This window comes from Acipenser ruthenus, unplaced genomic scaffold, assembly GCF_902713425.1.
Source record: "Acipenser ruthenus unplaced genomic scaffold, fAciRut3.2 maternal haplotype, whole genome shotgun sequence".
Lineage (NCBI taxonomy): Eukaryota > Metazoa > Chordata > Actinopteri > Acipenseriformes > Acipenseridae > Acipenser > Acipenser ruthenus.
The window spans coordinates 1-12992 of record NW_026707687.1 but is presented as its reverse complement, the minus strand read 5'-3'; the positions used below and the strand labels follow the sequence as shown (position 1 = coordinate 12992).

General features: G+C 44.1%; 1 pseudogene; it reads left to right on the top strand.

The window, feature by feature from the left end:
• The first annotated feature begins 6864 nt into the window (after positions 1-6864).
• On the top strand, positions 6865-10682 carry LOC131728042 (LIM and cysteine-rich domains protein 1-like; annotated as a pseudogene).
• Positions 10683-12992: the final 2310 nt, after the last annotated feature.

Below are 12992 nucleotides of genomic sequence, written 5' to 3'. Positions count from 1 at the left end.
GTCCATTCCTTACCATACTTCACACAGCAATGACATTTATTTCTTACAAATGGCTGGAGCCTGGGACTGGCAAAATGAGAATGAAAACTCCCGAGGGTTTAACCCTTTGCGGTCCATTGTCGGACTGGGTCCGACATTGCAATTATTCCTCACAGGTCCTTTGTCGGACTGGGTCCGACATCATTATAGCAACGCAATAAACGGGTGTTTAGTCGTTTTTTCTCCGGAAAAAGCCGAGAAAACCATTCAATTGCCGAGTGGTAGCGACAGGAGCCGAGACAAGTCGGAAAAAAAAAAAAAAAAAAAAAAAGGCGTATTTCATGAATAGTCATACATGGTATCAGGTATCAGATAATGGGCGTCCATAATAAACAAGCTGGCTAAGTGCGTCAGCGCACTGAGACTATCATGGACATTTGCAGAGCTTTTTTCAGATGTTATAGTAATAAAATAATGACTTGGATCGCATTATTGAGGAGTTTGGTGATAAAACGAGTGATCTGGAGATGATCGATCGGTATGTACGACTATTATTATTATTATTATTATTTATTTCTTACACAGCTGAACGCTATAGCAAACAAAAGGCTGGGGAGGGGCTGGAGATGCCTAGTGTGTGCTTTGTTGATATGTAGGGCCATTTAAACCCGTTTGACTGTGAAAAAAAATACTTTTAAACAGCGCGTATAAAATTAACTGCGCGTGTGAAAATTAATTAGACCTGGCGTGCCTGACGCGCGATTAATAAATGGACCGCAAAGGGTTAAGAGAACTTGCATTGCCCTGTTCGGTTCCAGTTTTTCACCTTTCAAACATGACTGATGCTTTGAAATCCGCCCTAGTGTGATGAGGTTGAGCTCCCTGCAGCCTGCTGGGGACCCCCACATTCTGTACAGCAGGGCTGCTTGTGATGAGGTTGAGCTCCCTGCAGTCTGCTGGGGACCCTCACATTCTGTACAGCAGGGCTGCTTGTGATGAGGTTGAGCTCCCTGCAGTCTGCTGGGGACCCCCACATTCTGTACAGCAGGGCTGCTTGTGATGAGGTTGAGCTCCCTGCAGTCTGCTGGGGACCCTCACATTCTGTACAGCAGGGCTGCTTGTGATGAGGTTGAGCTCCCTGCAGTCTGCTGGGGACCCTCACATTCTGTACAGCAGGGCTGCTTGTGATGAGGTTGAGCTTCCTGCAGCCTGCTGGGGACCCTCACATTCTGTACAGCAGGGCTGCTTGTGATGAGGTTGAGCTCCCTGCAGTCTGCTGGGGACCCTCACATTCTGTACAGCAGGGCTGCTTGTGATGAGGTTGAGCTCCCTGCAGTCTGCTGGGGACCCTCACATTCTGTACAGCAGGGCTGCTTGTGATGAGGTTGAGCTCCCTGCAGTCTGCTGGGGACCCCCACATTCTGTACAGCAGGGCTGCTTGTGATGAGGTTGAGCTTCCTGCAGCCTGCTGGGGACCCTCACATTCTGTACAGCAGGGCTGCTTGTGATGAGGTTGAGCTCCCTGCAGTCTGCTGGGGACCCTCACATTCTGTACAGCAGGGCTGCTTGTGATGAGGTTGAGCTCCCTGCAGCCTGCTGGGGACCCCCACATTCTGTACAGCAGGGCTGCTTGTGATGAGGTTGAGCTCCCTGCAGTCTGCTGGGGACCCTCACATTCTGTACAGCAGGGCTGCTTGTGATGAGGTTGAGCTCCCTGCAGTCTGCTGGGGACCCTCACATTCTGTACAGCAGGGCTGCTTGTGATGAGGTTGAGCTCCCTGCAGTCTGCTGGGGACTCTCACATTCTGTACAGCAGGGCTGCTTGTGATTAGGCTGCACTCCCTGCAGCCTGCTGGGGACCCTCACATTCTGCTACTGTCTTTGTGTTCATACTTGTTAACTTTTTTATGGAAAAGCAAAATGGCAGAAACAGAAGTACAGTACATGGAGATGGACACACTGGAAGGCACTAGCTGAAATGTTTGCCTCTTTGACATAGTCTCTAATAGTTTTAGCTTTCCTGTTGAGCGTTTTGAAGTTATGGATGATATTCTGATATATAACAAGGGGTGCATCTCTGCTATTCACTTTCTTAGGGACAAGACAGGTACAGTTTGGATAACAAAGGGGAAGCAGCTTTTTGGTTAATGACAGAAAGTCAGCCATTGAAAGGGTGGGGACACATTCACCTTCCAGCTGAAATGACCAAGCAAGTGTAACACTAACTGAAGGCATAGCTTTCAAATAGAGGTGTCTTTAACCAAGTGTATCACCAATACAGCATGACGTTTTTAAATTAAAATACATGTTTAACCCTTTATGGTCCTATGTCGGACCAGGTCTGACATTACAATTTTTCCTTTCCAGTCCGATGTCATCATCAAAAAAGCGTCATACACAGGTCCCTAGTCGTTTTTTCTCCGGAAAAAGCAGAGAAAAGCTTTCAATGGCCGAGAGATCCCGATAGAAACTGAGAGAAGCTGAAAAAAACAGAGGCGGATCTGAGCAGTACGAATATCCCCTTCACCACAGACATAACACGGACATAAACAAACAAGATAGCTGCTTCCGCATCCAGCGCTCAAAGAAAATCACAGACATTTGCCAAGCTTTTTGAGATAGCAATATTGAGGAGTTTGGTGATAAATCAAGTGATCAGGAGATGATTTATCAGTATGCACTACTATGAAGAGATATGTTATAAATACAGCAAACAAGGAGTGGGGCAGGGCTGGAGATGCAGTACTGAGTGTCCTTTTGATATGAAGTGCCTTTTAAACCTGTTTTACTGTGAATAAAATTACCTTTAAACAGCGTGTGTAAAATAAACAGCTCATGTGAAAATAAATTAGACCTGACGCGCCTGACAGGTGCTGAATAAATGGACCACAAAGGGTTAATATAATGTTTTGTTTTTTTTTTAAACTGTGAGACCAAGAATAGAATGAAATGCACATCAGGTAATATCTTTACAGAAGTGCCATCGAGTGAGCTGCCACTTTGGATCAATTTCCTTGTTGTGTAGTGTTATTCTTTTTTCAGTATTACCATGTGAACATACTGTGCAGTAGTGAAGACAGTTGGTGGATCAGGTTGCGGGGTGGGAATAGTTTCATTTTAGTCTGCACAATAAATCCTGTTGCAAAGCTACTTGTCATCTGTATCTGTCAAGAAAGCACTTGACCATTATCCCCTCGCACTTTAGTTAATCCAGTCATTGCCCTTGTGGAATATAAATGGAACATGCCTTGTTGATGCACAGCATGTTGATGAGTATAGTGGGTGTGCTGGGTAGAGTGGGTATACTGGGTAGACTGGCCTGTAGCGTTATTTCTCTATAAGAGCCACTTACTGTATGATGTGGTTTTACAGTGTTATATAAGCAAGCAATAACACATGAGGGTCTGTGGCAAAGTGGTTGATTGGGTACAGGTGCAGGAGTGATGCAGTGCGTAATTAAGCAGGCAGAGAGGTTTGTAATCCAGTTTGGAAAAAGGTTTATTATATTTCCAGGTCTGGTGACCAAATAATAATCCCCGGCAATACACAACAATGTGTAGAGCACGGAATAAATAACAACGGGGTTGCAGTCCCAAATAATAAACACAAATATCCGCCCCACAATATACTAACACGGTCACCAGTCCTGGGTGCGTGCAGTAGTGCTCGTGGTGGGTGATACAGGTTTATAAGTGACAGTAGTGCAGTGCTGTTCTGGGTTTTGTGCTGGCCCTTGGCGACATCTCCGGAACATGTTAGCGGTCTAATAATAACAAACGACAATTATAGACAAACAAAACACGATACGTTTTATCACTGGGTCTCTCACAGGTCCGCAGCCGCCCCTCCATCCGCGACACATCGTTTCCCTTCCGGGTCGATGAGTTAATGCACCGGAGTTCCGCCCCCTTTCTAGCTGGCCGACTTCCCTTGAACCCTGGGAAAGAACTGTCGGGCCAACCCATCCAAGGTACTCTGTTCTCGCTGCTTAGCGCCCTCACAGGTCGGGAGGGAGATTTTCTACCAAGAATCATTGTATTTCTGTCACAGGGTCCTTCAGTTATTATGGTACAGTTAAACTCTTTTTAAACATGGGGACAATAAGCAGAGTTGACTATCGGGTTCACCAATAACCTGGCAAAAGAAGCATTAAAACACAGAAGAATTGTTGAGACAACAAATCGACTTGTTTTGCTGTGGAACTAGAAATATAGTACTAGATATTGCACTTATTATTCAGTAGTAATTAAGGTAATCTACAATACTGTTCATGTACAACACATTTTAATAATGAAATACTGTAAATATACTGTATGCTGTACTGTGCAGCGTTATACAGTACAACAGCAACTGACTTGCATGTACAATATCTAATCTTATGCTTTTACTTGTGATATTACTTGAGGTTGAAATCAGTTGGATGACTGATAAATATGATTGATATTAATCGTGATAATAGCCAAAGTGATATTATCAGGTCCTCATTGACTCCCATTATACCCCGGGAGAGTCACTATGCAATGAAAGTTGCCCAGCAGATTGACCGGGATTGTTCTGTTCTCACTGAAGCCCCCTTCACAGTGGCATGAGGAATGTGATAAGCCGTCTATTAAGTATAAACACAGTGCGTCGCTGGACGTATCCAGACTGAACTTGTCATCACACAGCACTCATGCTTATCTCGCAGAGCCCTGTACAGAAGTTAGCTTTGAGCTGTACACATGATGGAAGCCCTTCTGTCACGGTCAACCGGCTAGGACGTGTTATTGATATGTTTTGTATTACAGTATTTGTATTGTCCCTGACGTACAATAGACTAGACCTTTAAACACCACAGTAGATGGCTGGCACTTTTATCAGTCGCTGTCAGCACTGCAGTGTATTTATACATCTGGTTTATTTTCAGGCACAGTAGCTGTTAGCTACAGCATCCATGGGGATTTCTGTTTCATCGGTGCAAATTAAGTGGTACGGAATTATCCTCTTATCTGTCTTCAGTTGTTGACTGAAATTCTGGTAACTAACAAATCATACACACCTATAAAGACAGTGATTAAAAAATAAATAAAAAATAAATAAATAATAACGTGTGCCACATTATCATTGAATCCTGCATTGTATGACATTATACGGTTACAACCACAACAGAGCTGTTTTGAAAATGAAAGCCCATTTCCAGCACGGTACCCGCTACATTTAAAAGATTAATGCAACATGTTATAGTAACTGTCATTTCCTGTGTCACCATTTTAAAACACTCAAACTGAAGGACTTGTGAATGGGAAGTTTGTTTTTAAAAAAACTTTATCACGGTTCATTGGATAGAAAGAGGGTTACTTGTATTTACTGTCAAAATGAGTTCCAGTATCACAGAAGTGCATCTAGTCTGCTGTACCACCTGCGTGCTAAACGTGCTTTCACTTTGCAAAATACACTTTCTTGCAGTTCTTCTGCTACAGACAACAACAATACAACAGCAAATTAATCGCATCAGTTTCGACAGAGTACTCTTCGAAATTCAGGATCACTGCAAAGCCATGAATCAAGCTAAGTACGATGCTATAACCAACGCTGTTGCAAACTTGATAGCTACCGACTGCAGACTCATTAACATAGTAGCTTTGTTTTATTTCAATAACCACGTATATTTTTAACAGTACTATTTACAGTTATGGAAGATATAACCGTTACTTAGTGAAGCAGCTGGTGATTGGCCAGCATGTGGGCGTGTCCCAGCTGAGCATCTCGCAATAAAAGGGTCCTGCTGACAGGCCATGAATCAAGAACCAAGACCGCCCACGCTACCCGGACAAGACCGCCCACGCTACCCCGGACGAGACCTCCCACGCTACCCCGGACGAGACCGCCCACGCTACCCGGACGAGACCGCCCACGCTACCCCGGACGAGACCGCCCACGCTACCCGGACAATACCGCCCACGCTACCCGGACGAGACCGCCCACGCTACCCGGACGAGACCGCCCACGCTACCCGGACGAGACCGCCCACGCTACCCGGACAATACCGCCCACGCTACCCAGACAAGACCGCCCACGCTACCCGGACAATACCGCCCACGCTACCCAGATAAGACCGCCCACGCTACCCAGACAAGACTGCCCACGCTACCCAGACAAGACTGCCCACGCTACCCAGACAAGACTGCCCACGCTACCCAGACAAGACCGCCCACGCTGCCCAGACAAGACCGTCCAACTCCTCTAATTACTGTGTGTCTAACCGGGATCAGAACTGTATATTCGCCCATGCTCTGCTATCACTGGTACTGTCACACCTCCTGTGTCTCTCCTGTCTGTCCCCCCCTATCACATCTGCATAACTCACATAGAAAGAGACCTCTAGCAGTGTTTTATATGAAGCATCTCCATGAAGCATTAATAGGAGGGGCTTGTAAGGTAAGTGTAATGATTTTTGGCAAGAGCAAAGCAGTATAAAAAGCAGTAGTATTAAAGCAGCAGAAATATGCACATGGCTCACTGGTTAAACTTTAAGAATACCCATTTGAAAGTTCTCTAGTATGCGATAAACCTCACAGATCGTCTCAGCTGGGCGTTCCAGACAGAGTGCTCGCTGTCTTATCATATTCCCCAAACTCCCACTTAACATACTGACGAGTGATGTAAAGTCAAAACTCAATGTGGTTCATGAATGGGGTTTGGTTGGGGACATGTCGTGGCGAAACTCAGTCACGCCAAGCAGTTAAAACATTGTGGTTTTGTTTTGTTGACTTAATTGGATGTTTTTCTGATCCCATCCAGGTACACCTCAGTTCCTAAGAATATTATTGAAGGATCTCCTACCCAATGAAAATCCTGTTTCCTTGCTGATTTAAGAGACCTTTCCATGGCCTCGGAACAGGCTCTCTTGATTTCTCCTTTTGTTTCCTTTTTTGGCAACAGTCCACAGCAGCAGGCCCATGGACCACACAAGTCTATGGCACAATTCCTGGTAGACGATACACAGTGCGATCGCCTCGCTGCTGTGCTGCATGTCTCTGAAAGAAGTTCCTTTTTGTTTCATTGTTCCAGATGTCTGTGGCGCCGGAGTCAGCAGGAAGAGGTGTGCCTTGTTTGAGATGTAAAGGGATCTGCACTGGATTCCAGCCACATTCTTGGAGGTAATGTATCCTCCCTGAAAGCGACTCTTATTTTTTTTCTAATGCTTTTCTCATTTAGTCAAACTGAAGCCAGCGGCCCTATTGCTGCCCAGACAGTTTTAACCTTTTCATGGATAAAACTGATGCATAGTGCACAGTTATTAAGTTACATGAGGAGCAACCTGCAATGGAGATCTTAACTTGTTCTTTTTGTTCTTTAGGGTCCTCCTTCAAAACATGGGGACCCCTATGCGCTGACCGTGTTCATCAGTCTGCCGTCTGTATGCCCATCTGTCTGTCACGCGCTACATGGCGATCACAATAACTGCCTCAATCTTCAGCACACTTTTCTCATGCACTCTGAGCCTCCTGCAGACGTTTCAGATTGCATTTCTCTATAATCTGATTTTATACGAATATTTTTAAACATTTCTGGTGCTGTGTGATTATTACGACATTATGAGGACGTGCACTGGTTTACATTCACTTGGTTTCATTTTCTGTTTCCGTCATCACATCCTGGTGACTTTTTTTTAAAACTCAGAATTTTATAGCACCCTCTGTGGCCTCAATAGTGCTGTGCGAATCATGTCTGACAACACACATGTATAGCAGAGTGTCCCCATGCAACACTGCCCCTAGCTGATGTAAGGAATACCAGGTTCTAGCAGTATTTCTTACATCCACTAGGGGCAGAGTGTTGCAGGGGGACAGTTTAATGTTTACTCTGTGGTGTTCCAGATTCATTTAGGAGCTCTAGTCTCTAATTTCCTAGACCTGGTACCTAATCATGTCATGTGTTGTAATTAGATCTCTCTCCAGTGGTCTAGCTGCAATATAACCATCGGAACTACAGCAAAGGTACCAGGATGCAGCAGTTTATCCATAGCTAATACAAGCCAATAATGGGGATTTTAAAGTTTGGGTGAGCACTGTACCTGAATTAACTTTAAAAATAAAAGGTAAGGACCAAAAGATTATCAGCTGAAAAATGAGGGGAGTGATAATGTTAATAAAGCTGTGTCACACTGCGAGTGGTGCATGAGGGGAGTGATAATGTTAATAAAGCTGTGTCACGCTGCAAGTGGTGCATGAGGGGAGTGATAATGTTAATAAAGCTGTGTCACGCTGCAAGTGGTGCATGAGGGGAGTGATAATGTTAATAAAGCTGTGTCACGCTGCGAGTGGTGCATGAGGGGAGTGATAATGTTAATAAAGCTATGTCATGCTACGTACCAACAAATAATAAGGCAACCCTTTACCAGCAATGGTATTGGGTGCAAAACGCGACGGGTTTCGTCCCCAAATAATAATACAAACAATCACAATTGTTCTGTTATTTCCTGTTTGTGCACGGAAAAGCGCTCAGTGTCCTTCTGTGTTTTTATTGGGCTCTGCAGTGCAGTAGTGCTCTGGGTAATAAGGCTGGCTCCGTGGCTGCAGCTCCCTGGTTCTCACTCTTCTGTGAACACACAAATAAAACAAACAAACAAAAGCGCTCGGGTTCAGTTAGTACATCAGCAGTAAGGGGCCGTGCTCACGTAGATGCGTCCTCTTTGTACTACCAGACCAGCCCATCGCCATGGTGACTCCAATCCATGTTTACCTCGCAGCTGATCACAATGGAGTCGCTCAAGGTACTTGCAGCTACGCACTTCCCCCAAGATGGCCGACTTCCGGTCGGTTTGCCCGTCTAGGGGAAAGCTCACCACCAACCTTACAGAGCGCCCTTTCTGGTCGGGAGGAAGATTTGCAGTTCAAATACCTTCTCGCTCTGTCACAAGCTAATAAAGCTTGTCCAGATTCTGTCTGATACAGTGTTAGGTCACAATTGTACAAGCTGTGATCTTTACAGTTCTCCAACTTTCTAAGTGGGTGACATCCAGGAGCTTTCCAAAACATAGAACCAACCCATGCAAAAATGTTCAGAATTTAAAATGTATTACAAAGAGTTACAGTGTGCGTGTATGTATACATACACTCCCCTCCCATAAGGACCCTGAACAGAGAATAATCAGGTTTGTGCAGTGGTGAAGATTCAGTGTGATGCCAGTCCAAGAATGAAGTACAAACCTTCCACCCAGCCACTCTGCATTGCTACTAAATGGACAACAGTGCCACTGTCCTTGTGGGCTGTCTGGCTTATTAAAATATGTTGCTTGTATTTGAAGATTATTTTATTATTATTATTTATTTCTTAGCAGACGCCCTTATCCAGGGCGACTTACAATTGTTACAAGATATCACATTATACATTATTTCACATTATACAGATATCACATTATTTTTACATACAATTACCCATTTATACAGTTGGGTTTTTACTGGAGCAATCTAGGTAAAGTACCTTGCTCAAGGGTACAGCAGCAGTGTCCCCCACTGGGGATTGAACCCACAACCCTCCGGTCAAGAGTCCAGAGCCCTAACCACTACTCCATACTGCTGCATCTAGTCTGAGATTTTAAGATGAGGGTGTAAGAAACCATCCAGCCTATTCACTGACTACTTCAGGTTCCCTGACAAAACAGACTGACTATTATCAATTTACAAATGCTGGAACAAATACCATCACAGAATTCTTGTAGCATTAAACTTAACCTTAACCTTTTCATTGCCAGGCTAAAAAGATATTGTCAAAATGTCATATTGTTGTATTATAATTATGAAGCATTTTGCATCCTCGTACTGCAACATTAAGTTATTGACATGACATTACAGAAATCATGTTTTCATATTGTCTGCTATAACATGTGTTTATTTTAAAACTCCTCATTTGAGACCTATGTAGCTATGGAAAGTGTTAAAGGGCTAAGATTAATGGAATTATTTTGTTAGCTACAGCTAATTTAACAAGGTAGAATAATACATGCGGTGACAAAGGGAATATATTTATGACCTGATATATTAAGACCTCTAACAAGTACAATTAGGTGTAATTAGGAAGAGTGTGATTCACCCGGTCATTTTAATGAATGCAGATACATTCCAAAACGATCTCTGTTGTATAAAGGTCAGTCTCACATCCCTACCCATGTTAAAATAGCAAATGACTAAAGACCTTGTTGTGTGTTGATGCCAGGTGCCCTACAAAAGTCCTTTGGCGTGAGATCCTCTCAGACCCTTGGAGCTGGGCTGCTATAATGCCATGGGCTTTGATGCCATCCTCTCTGTCTGCACACAGGAAGCTATGCCAGGTATGCCGCTGCTGCCCGGAGGATCACGACCTGTACTCAGACGCCGAGGACGATCGGAAAAATTGGCCGCTTACTGACGGACTCCAAGAACTCCAGCCTGACGGCGCGGGTGAAGGGCGGGGATGGGGAACGGATTTACAAGAGGAACCGGATGATCATCACAAACCCCATTGTGTCCAGGAAAGATCCCACCTTCGATACCATAACCTACGAGTGGGCCCCCCCAGGACTGACTCAGAAACTGGTAAGAGTCACAGCCTCCAGTTTCAGATGATGAGGAGCGAGTCGCAGATCTTCATTATTGCCTGCTGGGGATGATCGTTAAGAGTTGAGAGCCGTAGGTAATAGTGTGTGTGATTTGTGTTTCGTTTGGTATTGAAAATACAGGGGCTAATGTAATGGGGCAAATGGGACCAAAGCATACCTATACCTTTCCACGGTATACAGGGCCACCTTAAAAAGAGGGAACACCCTCAGGTTGTTATCCATTAGCAGATATAGTGGAGGCCGGTGTACCTACATACAGCATTTCATGTTTGCATATAAAGTATCTAGATAACGTCCAGTTGTCACGAATCTTGCTTCTGTCCACCCCCACTGTCTGTATGTCATACTTAAATTTTTAAATATAGCTAAAGAACTGCTTATCCAATTATAATGAACTTTTCTGTAGCACAAGTTACCTGGGGGTGTGTGGAGGCACGTTGTATGCCTGTATTTAAACATGATCTTTTTCATGCTACTTATGGCTCTAATTAGAATGTACAGCCGTGGCTGGGGCTGTATGTTTCTGACATGCTGGTACAATCATTGTATACTGCAGTCATAATAAAAGAAAGCTGCACTGGATTATGTCCCATTGTGCCGCGCTTCTGTAGTCGTGCCTGGAGGGGTTAACTGCATTCCTGTGCCACTCAAATGCTTTCGTTCAGTAGGAACACTGACCTTTGTTTGAATGCATGGCCAGCTTCCTTGGGCTGTGTCTATTCTTACACCGACAGCTAATCCAGCTGGAATGGGGCCTGTAGTTACTGTTTGTTTTTACCAGTCCCCGCTGGGGACGCTGGGCAGCGTGTGGTGGGATTAGCGAGAAGCAGAGTCCAAACAACACACCGTTTTATTGCACTTTAAACCCTGCCCGAGATTTATTGCAAGCCCTGTTAGCTTTCTATAGCAGAGAAAGTTGGCTTCCCCAAACTTGACTGCCACATACAATAGGCTACTGTAATTGTGTAGAGTCTTTACAGTTTAAGAGAGCACCTACACAATCAGCCTATCATCATACTTCTCCAACATGGTGCCAGTTCACTGGCAAAGCGAATCATTAATTAAATCTTTAGATTTCTCTTCAGAAGAAAAAAAAAACTGATAATAACTGCTTGTGAATCCCCTAAAATATATCATAAACCCCTCTGATTGTCTCAGCCAGTCAGATTCCCAGTAGTCATTATGTAAGGACTAACCCCACGACAGGGTGGAAGACATATCTATCTAACATGAGACCATAGGCCGACTGCGTTCACCCACCCAAAAGGGCAGCAAGATATGTCTTACTGCACACCCTGTGGGTTGTTGCGCTTATAAAATGTTTATTTTATAAGAAGAAAGCAATAGCATAAGGTAATAGGGTAAGATATCTCACTGTACTTCTGGGTGGGTGACAGCAATCAGCCAATGGCCTTGTGCCTCACAACGCACCCAGGCATGTGTAAGATATGTCTCACCGCACACCCTGTCATGGGTTATTGCTTTACTTACTGCCTTCTGTGTAAAAGCTGACAGTAGAATAGTCTAGTCTTCTTAAATAAGGCTAAGGGAGTGCCGTCATGTTGACACTGCAGGTGCCCAATGGTATAAACACTCATGGGGAAAAAAAGCTTTTAGAAAATTACAAAATCACTAAAAACTGATCCGATGAAAGAATGTAAATTGTGTAAATGTGCAGTGTGTTAGCTGTGAAATGCCCCCTTCAGATTTACATTCCGTATGAAGCCATTCTGTAGCACAAGTTATTGAATTTCTATTTACTTTCTTTTAATTCAAAATTTCCAGTAAAATATTCTGTTAATGGACAGATGTAGAGTAATAGATTATGATTAAGTAGGCCACAGAGGTCTTTTTCGTGTAACCTCTAATGGTGTATTCAGAGCCGTGGTGGGGACGGATCTGCTGTTGGCACGCTTGTTTAGACTGGCCCCACTAACACAGGCTTACACCATTGGAGGCCAAGTTTTAAACAACACCGACCATCTCATTAAATGATTTCTCAGCTTGGCACACACAGTCGCCCCCAACTGAAAACACATGTTTTTCTTCTACAAGGTTTCCTGCATCCCTTTGCCTCTCCACACAAGCTCCACACAGCTCACTTGCCATTAGGAGTAAATGCTGCAATGGTAAATTTTATTGGCTCTTAAATCAATGTGGTTACATTATTTGAATGCCTTGAGATTTGTATGGTCCCTTTAAGGGATGCAATAAAGAATGTTGTATGATATTATCTCGGTTCCAGTCTGAATCCGCTTGTCCATGTGGTTAAATAAATACATCTGAACTGGAGCTCTGGAGGAGAGTTCTGGATGTGAAGATGCAGAGAATGGCACAGTGACACGATCACAACCAGAATAAGTACAGAGCGTGTATGTGAAAGTTCTGCTTGACCTCTGGTCAGTAATCAAATGCTGTCTCTTTGGAGATGCTG